The sequence below is a fragment of the Malaclemys terrapin genome, chromosome 1 (assembly GCF_027887155.1).
Source record: "Malaclemys terrapin pileata isolate rMalTer1 chromosome 1, rMalTer1.hap1, whole genome shotgun sequence".
Taxonomy (NCBI): domain Eukaryota; kingdom Metazoa; phylum Chordata; order Testudines; family Emydidae; genus Malaclemys; species Malaclemys terrapin.
The window spans coordinates 325,997,202-326,006,742 of NC_071505.1; the positions used below are offsets into that span (position 1 = coordinate 325,997,202).

General features: G+C 45.7%; 1 long non-coding RNA gene across 1 annotated transcript; it reads left to right on the forward strand.

Annotated features, from left to right (window-relative positions):
• Positions 1-388: 388 nt before the first annotated feature.
• On the forward strand, positions 389-8,874 carry LOC128831057 (uncharacterized). Its single transcript, XR_008443732.1, has 2 exons — positions 389-463; positions 8,283-8,874. It is a non-coding gene; the product is annotated as an uncharacterized LOC128831057 (long non-coding RNA).
• Positions 8,875-9,541: the final 667 nt, after the last annotated feature.

Consider the following 9,541-nt stretch of genomic DNA (forward strand, 5'->3'; position numbering starts at 1 on the left):
GAACTTTTAACGGCCTGGTTGGCGGTGCTGACTGGAGCCGCCAGGATCCCTTTTCGATCAGGTGTTCTGGTCAAAAACTGGACACCTGGTCACCCTACCTGTCACACTCTGCCCTGTCTCCCAAGCCCTGACCTCACTGCCCAAGACCTACCATGCCCTGCCCCTTACACTCAGTACTGTTCCTTCACCGCCCCAACCCTGTCACTGCCTGCCCCAAACTCTTATATTCAGCCCCCTCCCAAGCCTGTTATTGCCTGCCCCGAACCATGAGGCGAACTGAGGCAGCCACCTCAGGTGCCAGACTGTGAGGGGAATGGGGGGCGCCACTAGGACCCAGAGTGTAGAAAATTGTGTCTGCTGCTGGCGCATATGTATTCTCTCTGCTCTAGATGCACGGAGATGGTGGAGTGCTGTGCTGGAGGAAGGAGGGCACAAGAGATATAACAGGCACGCAGGAGAAAAGGTGAGAGGGACTAACAGAAAGCAGCAGGCGCTGCAGGGAGAGAAAGGAGGAGGCGTCTCTTATGTACCTCTCTAGCACCCCCCAGGAGCCTGGACTGATTAACACCAGCTTCTCAGGGAGCTTCCTATTTCCTGATGCTTCCCTGACTCCAATTGAAGAGAACAGGCAGTCAACTGAAGTAGTAGGAGCCAGTTAGGCCCTTAAGACCCTGATATCTTCCCTCACCAGGCCCTACTACCAGCCTGCTTATTTGTCCCCGTCACTTGAGTGTTGAGAGCCACTATAGCTGGCACAGAACAGCAGTCATGAGTGAAAGAAGAAAATGCCCCTCTGGGGCAGCATTCAGAAAAAGAAAGAAAGCAAAGGAACCTTTTCTATCTAAGCAGGAAGGAGGTCTCCTGAGATACATAGACACAAATGTTCACAGTGAGCCTTTCACAGTGAGCCTTCCGGCCCCAGTGAGGATGTGAGTGGTGAGGAGATGCCTGATCTTCCAGTTAGTCAGAGTGCAGGTGACCTGGTAGCTACTCCAGCATCCATATCTTCATCTCAAATGGATGTAACCATGCACATTCCTGAAGAAAAGTGTAGATCATAGAAGAGTGTGATGGAGGCGCAAGAAACAGCTGCTGCGGAGTTTAATTCCTTAAGTCTAGATGATCCAGGACTGTGGACCCACTTGAGCAGTAGCCTGAGGGACTTCCTTGTACTGCATGGGCCACAGCAAGTGAAAAACTTCATGTTCCCCAAAGACAATGAAAATAGAAGTTTCCATCCAACACATTACTGGCATGAAATCCCCAATGGTGACAAAGTGGAGAGGCCATGGCTTATGTACTCAAAAACCCAGAATGCTGCATACTGTTTCTGTTGCAAACTCTTCCAGTCTAACTTTCCTGTCGCATTGGGTTCTACAGGAACAAAGGACTGGAAAAATCTAGCTAGAAATCTGGCATGCCACGAGAAGGCAGCAAATCACCAGAGAGCATTCCATAGGTGGAAAGAGCTTGAGAAGAGACTAAGGTTAAAGGCCACCATAGATTATCAGCATCAAGAGAAGATTGCATCAGAGTCTCTTTACTGGCAAAATGTTCTGAAAAGGCTCATTGCCATTGTGAGAATGCTTGCTACCCAAAACCTAGCACTGCGTGGCACTTCAGATCAGCTCTATGTGCCAAACAATGGAAACTTCCTTAAAATTGTGGAGCTGATGGCTGAGTTTGATGCTGTACTCCAGGAGCATCTAAGAAGAGTCACCGCCCAAGAAATGTACACACACCACTACCTTGGAAAAACAATTCAAAATAGGATCATAGAGTTACTGGCAACAAAAGTCAAACAGAAGATTGTGGCAGATCTGAAGTAAGCAAGATATTGCTCTGTTATTCTGGACTGCACACCTGATATCAGCCATATGGAATAAATGACTTTAATGGTGTGTTTTGTAAAAACAACAGAACCTAGTGAAAATGTCCCTCCAATGATGACTGTCAGAGAGCATTTTCTAGAATTTATTAACATTAATGATACTACAGGAGCTGGTATGACAAATGTGCTTCTTAAAAAGCTGGAAGATACGGGAATTGCGATAGCTGACATGAGAGGTCAGGGCTACGATAATGGTGCCAACATGAGAGGAAAGAACAGAGGAGTGCAGACACAGATCCAAGAGTTAAACCCTCAAGCTTTTTTTGTCCCATGCAGTTCTCATTCATTGAACTTAGTGGTCAGTGAAGCAGCTTCATCTTCTAGCGAGGCTGCTGAATTTTTTAATGTAATTCAAAGCATCTAAGTATTTTTCTCTGCATCAACTCATCGATGGCATAATACGATAGCATTCAACATCCCTGTGGTGGGAAGAACATCTCAACAGCCTAACACTGTGGCATTTAATTTCAAAAGGGGGAACTATGCAAAAATGAGGGGGTTAGTTAAACAGAAGTTAAAAGGTACAGTGACTAAAGTGAAATCCCTGCAAGCTGCATGGGCGCTTTTTAAAGACACCATAATAGAGGCCCAACTTCTATGTATACCCCAAATTAAGAAACACAGTAAAAGAACTAAAAAAGAGCCACCATGGCTTAACAACCATGTAAGAGAAGCTGGGAGAGATAAAAAGAATTCCTTTAAAAAGTGGAAGTCAAATCCTAGTGAGGTAAATAGAAAGGAGCGTAAACGCTGCCAAATTAAGTGCAAGAATGTAATAAGAAAAGCCAAAGAGGAGTTTGAAGAACGCTAGCCAAAAACTCCAAAGGTAATAACAAAATGTTTTTTAAGTACATCAGAGGCAGGAAGCCTGCTAAACAACCAGTGGGGCCCCTTGATGATCGAGATACAAAAGGAGCGCTTAAAGACGATAAAGTCATTGCGGAAAAACTAAATGGATTCTTTGCTTCAGTCTTCATGGCTGAGGATGTTAGGGAGATTCCCAAACCTGAGCTGGCTTTTGTAGGTAACAAATCTGAGGAAGTGTCACGGATTGAAGTGTCACGAGAGGAGGTTTTGGAATTAATTGATAAACTTAACATTAACAAGTCACCGAGACCAGATGGCATTCACCCAAGAGTTCTGAAAGAACTCAAATGTGAAGTTGCGGAACTGTTAACTAAGGTTTGTAACCTGTCCTTTAAATCGGCTTCTGTACCCAATGACTGGAAGTTAGCTGATGTAACGCCAATATTTAAAAAGGGCTCTAGAGGTGATCCCGGCAATTACAGACCGGTAAGTCGAACGTCTGTACTGGGCAAATTAGTTGAAACAATAGTTAAGAATAAAATTGTCCGACACATAGAAAAACATAAACTGTTGAGCAATAGTCAACATGGTCTCTGTAAAGAGAAATCGTGTCTTACTAATCTATTAGAATTCTTTGAAGGGGTCAACAAACATGTGGACAAGGGGGATCCAGTGGACATAGTGTACTTAGATTTCCAGAAAGCCTTTGACAAGGTCCCTCACCAAAGGCTCTTATGTAAAGTAAGCTGCCATGGGATAAAAGGGAAGGTCCTTTCATGGATTGAGAACTGGTTAAAAGACAGGGAACAAAGGGTAGGAATTAATGGTAAATTCTCAGAATGGAGAGAGGTAACTAGTGGTGTTCCCCAAGGGTCAGTCTTCGGACCGATCCTATTCAACTTATTCATAAATGATCTCGAGAAAGGGGCAAACAGTGAGGTGGCAAAGTTTGCAGATGATACTAAACTGCTAAAGATAGTTAAGTCCAAAGCAGACGGTGAAGGACTTCAAAAAGATCTCACAAAACTAAGTGATTGGGCAACAAAATGGCAAATTAAATTTAATGTGAATAAATGTAAAGTAATGCACATTGGAAAAAATAACCCCAACTATACATACAATATGATGGGGGCTAATTTAGCTACAACAAGTCAGGAAAAAGATCTTGGAGTCATCGTGGATAGTTTTCTGAAAATGTCCACGCAGTGTGCAGAGGCGGTCAAAAAAGCAAACAGGATGTTAGGAATCATTAAAAAGGGGATAGAGAATAAGACAGAGAATATATTATTGCCCTTATATAAATCGATGGTACGCCCTCATCTCGAATACTGCGTACAGATGTGGTCTCCTCATCTCAAAAAAGATATACTGGCACTAGAAAAGGTTCAGAAAAGGACAACTAAAATGATTAAGGGTCCCATATGAGGAGAGATTAAAGAGGCTAGGACTCTTCAGCTTGGAAAAGAGGAGACTAAGGGGGGATATGATAGAGGTATATAAAATCATGAGTGATGTGGAGAAAGTGGATAAGGAAAAGTTATTTACTTATTCCCATAATGCAAGAACTAGGGGTCATCAAATGAAATTAATAGGCAGCAGGTTTAAAACAAATAAAAGGACGTTCTTCTTCACGCAGCGCACAGTCAACTTGTGGAACTCCTTACCTGAGGAGGTTGTGAAGGCTAGGACTATAACAGAGTTTAAAAGAGAACTGGATAAATTCATGGTGGTTAAGTCCATTAATGGCTATTAGCCAGGACGGGTAAGGAATGGTGTCCCTAGCCTCTGTCTGTCAGAGGGTGGAGATGGATGGCAGGAGAGAGATCACTTGATCATTGCCTGTTAGGTTCACTCCCTCTGGGGCACCTGGCATTGGCCACTGTCGGTAGACAGGATACTGGGCTAGATGGACCTTTGGTCTAACCCGGTACGGCCTTTCTTATGTTCTTATGATGGCAAATTTTGAAGCAACATCTGGGAACATCCTCTCTGACACTGAAACCACTGAATGCCACATGATGGGAAAGTCTAGTGGAGGCGATAAAGCCTATCAAATACCAAATTGGGAAGATAGATGATGCCATAGTTGCCATTATGGAGGATAATGCTATGACAGGAACTGTTCATGGGAGAACAGTGGCAGAGGGAAATGGAATCACCAGAAACATACATAACTTCAAATTTCTGTGTGTCTTAGTGTTGTGGAATGACATACTGTTTGAAATAAATGTTGTAAGCAAGAGACTCCAAGGTGTTGACCTTGATATATCTGGAGCAATGGAACAACTGGACAAAGCAAAGTCATACCTACAGTCTTATCGGTCAGATGAGGGGTTTCAAAACATTCTGAAGAGTGTACAGAAGTTGGCAGAGGAACTAGACACTGAAGCTATTTTCCCACCCATTCAAGAATACAAGAGTCACTGAAGAAGAAGACATTTTGATTATGAGGCACGGGATAATCCCATAAGAAACCCCAAACAGCAATTCAAAGCTGAATTCTTTAACCAGGTGCTAGATTGTGAAATACAGGCAGTTGAAGAACCTTTCATGCAGCTCAAGGAACACAGCAGTACATTTGGGATGTTGTAGGATATTCCAAAACTCCTCACTATACCTGAAGAAGACCTATACCAGCAATGCAGGGCACTAAAGACAGTGTTGACACATGATGACATGTGCAATATTGATGCAAGTGATTTAGGTGATGAACTGAAAGCCCTTTCAAGATACATTTCAGCAGGATCAACTCCAAAGGCTGGTCTGGAATATAGGTGCACAAATAAGATGATCCTCTTTCCAAATGCTTTTGTTGCTCTGTGCATACTTCTAACATTTCCGGTAACAGTTGCCAGTGGAGAACACAGCTTCTCCAAGCTGAAGTTAATAAAAACACATCTACACTCCTCAATGACACAGGAGAGGGTGGTCGGCCTTGCAACCATCTCAATAGAGCATGAGCTGGCCCAGCCTGTGGACCTTCTGAAAGCAGTTCAAATCTTTGCAACCAAGAAGGCAGGGAAGCACCACTTTGATTATTCAAACATATAAAAATGCCAGTGTTTACTATTCAGACAAGAAAAGTTACATTTGCTGTTCAGGCGTTTGAAAGTTAAGTGTTACTTAAAATTTTTGAACAAGGCATTTTAAGTTGTTAGTTCTCCTTTATTGGGGTAGATAGCAGAGCAGTACCATGAGAGGAGTAGAACAGGAAGAAGGCAGAATTGAGACCTTTCAAAGTTTTGGCCCAAGCGAGGGGACATGGGGGCATCATTTGAGCTCCCCGCCTCAGGTGCAAAAATGTTGTGGGCCGGCCCTGCCGAACCATCACATTCTGCTCCCTCCCTTCCCCATCCCAACCCTGTCACTGCCTGTCCTGAACCCTCACACTCTGCTCCCTCCCTTCCCCATCCCAACCCTGTCACTACCTGCCCCGAACCCTCACACTCTGCTCCCTCCCTTCCCCATCCCAACCCTGTCATGCCTGCCTCATCCCCTCACACTCAACCCCTCCCCTCCCCATCCCAACCCTTTCATTGCCTGCCCCATCCTCTCAAAATCACACCTTCCTTCCTAACCATGTTCTTTACAAAAAAGTCAGTCTTTAAAGACTAGCTGATAATAAAATGAAATGCAAAATTTCCAAAAAGTTTGCTCTCCTCCCCCCATTCTTTAGCTCAGCATTTACTAAGGCCTGGTCTACACTACGAGTTTAGGTCGAATTTAGCAGCTTTAAATCGAATTAACCCTGCACCCGTCCACATAACGAAGCCATTTACTTTGACATAAAGGGCTCTTAAAATCAATTTCTGTACTCCTCCCCGATGAAGGGAGTAGCGCCGAAATCGACATTGCCGGTTCGAATTAGGGTTAGTGTGGGCACAATTTGACGGTATTGGCCTCTGGGAGCTATCCCACAATGCACCATTGTGACCGCTCTGGACAGCAATCTGAACTCGGATGCACTGGCCAGGTAGACAGGAAAAGCCCCACGAACTTTTGAATTTCATTTTCTGTTTGCTCAGCGTGGAGAGCAAAGGTGACCACGCAGAGCTCATCAGCACAGGTAACCATGCAGTCCGAGAATCAAAAAAGAGTACCAGCACGGATCGTACGGGAGGTACTGGATCTGATCGCTGTATGGGGAGAGAATTCCATGCTAGCAGAACTACGTTCCAAAAGACGAAATGCCAAAACATTTGAAAAAATCTCCAGGGGCATGATGGAGAGAGGCCACAATAGGGACTCAGATCAGTGCCACGTGAAAGTTAAGGAACTCAGACAAGCATACCAGAAAACCAAAGAAGCAAATGGACACTTCGGGGCAGAGCCGCAGACATGCCGCTTCTATGCTGAGCTGCATGCAATTCTAGGGGGGGCCGCCACCACTACTCCACCCCTGACCATGGATTCTTATGAGGGGGTACTCTCAGCCATGCCTGAGGATTTTGCGGACAGGGAAGATGATGATGAAGAGGAGGAGGAGCTTGTGGAGAGCACACAGTACTCTGTTCTCCCCAACAGCCAGGATCATTTTCTCAGCCTGACTGAAGTACCCTCCCAACCCTCCCAAGGTGGTATCCCAGACAATGAAGCCAAGGAAGGAACCTCTGGTGAGTGTACCTTTGTAAATATAAAACATGGTTTAAAAGCAAGTGTTTTTTAATGATTAATTTGCCCTGAGGACTTGGGATGAATTCTTGGCCAGTACAACTGCTGGAAAAGTCTGTTAACATGTCTGGGGATGGAACAGAAATCCTCCAGGGACATCTCCATGAAGCTCTCCTGGAGGTACTCCAAAAGCCTTTGCAGAAGGTTTCTGGGCAGTGCAGCCTTATTCCGTCCTCCATGGTAGGACACTTTACCCCGCCATGCTAGAAGCAAATAATCTGGTATCATTGCATGACAAAGCCTGGCAGCATATGGTCCCGGTGTTTGCTGGCATTCAAGCAACATCCGTTCTTTATTTCGCTGTGTTATCCTCAGGAGAGTGATATCATTCATGGTAACCTGATTGAAATACGAGAATTTAATTAAGGGGACAGAGGTGGCCATTCCTACTGGGCTGTTTGCCTGTGGCTGAAAAGAAATCCTTCCCTGCAGTTAGCCAAACGGTGGGGAGGAGGGGGGCATTGGCGCTGAGCTTTTCGCGTTTGGCTAGCAGGGATCTTCCCTGATACCAGCCATGCGGTGGTGGGAGGGGTAAAGCAATCATCCCAGAGAATTGGATGGGGCGGGGGTTAGTTTGGTTTCTGCTGCTGCACATTAACACGAAAACCGCAGCACTCAATGGGATTTGCTTGGTATGGGAAAGGAGGGCGCTGCTTTTATGAAGGTTGCAGAAGCCGAAAGACAATGGCTTACCATGACCGCATGCAAGCCGAATTCTGTTGCCCGGCTCTGCGTCTGTGATCTCTAACACCAAAGCCGCAGGCACTCAATATTAAGATGCAAAATGCGACCTTGTACTGAAATCACATGTGCTATATAATGCGAATAGTGTTGTTCACCATGAAAGAGTATAAGCATTGTTCTGTAAAATGTATCTTTTTAAATACTTCTCTCCCTTTTTTCCCTCCCGCAGCTGCAAATTTTTCAAGCCTCCCTCCTCCGTCCTGAAGGCTATCTCAGATAAGGCGGCGAAAAAAATGCACGCAAGACGACATGTTCTCAGAGATCATGCAGTCGACCTGCGATGAAAGAGCTCATCTGAATGAGTGGAAGGACACGGTATCAAAGTACAGGAAGCTGCCAATGAACGTGAGGACAGGAGGGATGCTCGAGATGAGAGGTGGCGGCAGGAAGATCAGAGGAGGCAGGATGCAACGCTGCGGCTGCTGCATGATCAAACGGACATGCTCCGGCGTCTGGTGGAGCTTCAGGAACTGCAGCAGGGTCACAGAGTGCCGCTGCAGCCCCTGTATAACCACCCTTCCCCCTCCCCAAGTTCCATAGCCTCCTCACCCAGACGCCCAAGAATGGGGGAGGAGGCTCCGTGCACCCTGCCACTCCACTCCAGTGGACAGCCCAAGCAAAAGGCTGTCATTATTTTGAACTTTTGAAGTGGCCTTTTCCTTCCCTCCTCCACTCCTCCCAAACTCCACCCAGGCTACCTTGTCAGTTCTCTCCCTATGTTTATAATTAATTAATAAAGAATACATGATTTTTAAATGATAGTGACTTTGAAAGCAATCTGTGATCGAAGGGGGGAGGGTGGGTTGCTTACAGGGAATGAGTCAATCAAGGGGGCGGGTTTTCATCAAGGAGAAACAAACAGAACTTTCACACCATAGCCTGGCCAGTCATGAAACTGGTTTTCAAAGCTTCTCTGATGCACAGCGCTTCCTGGTGTGCTCTTCTAATCGCCCTGGTGTCTGGCTCAGCGTAATCAGTGGCCAGGCGATTTGCCTCAACCTCCCACCCCACCATAAACATCTCCCCCTTACTCTTACAGAGACTGTGGAGCACACAGCAAGCAGCAATAACAATGGGAACACTGATTTGGCTGAGGTCTGAGCAAGTCAGTAAAGTGCGCCAATGACCCTTTAAACGGCCAAATGCACATTCTACCACCATTCTGCACTTGCTCAGCCTGTAGTTGAACAGCTCCTGACTACTGTCCAGGCAGCCTGTGTATGGCTTCATGAGCCATGGCATTAAGGGGTAGGCTGGGTCCCCAAGGATGACTATAGGCATTTCAACATCCCCAACGGTTATTTTCTGGTCTGGGAAGTAAATCCCTTGCTGCAGCCATTTAAACAGACTAGTGTTCCTGAAGACGTGCGCGTCATGAACCCTTCCCGGCCATCCCGGGATGTTGTTGAAATGTACCTTGTGATCCAC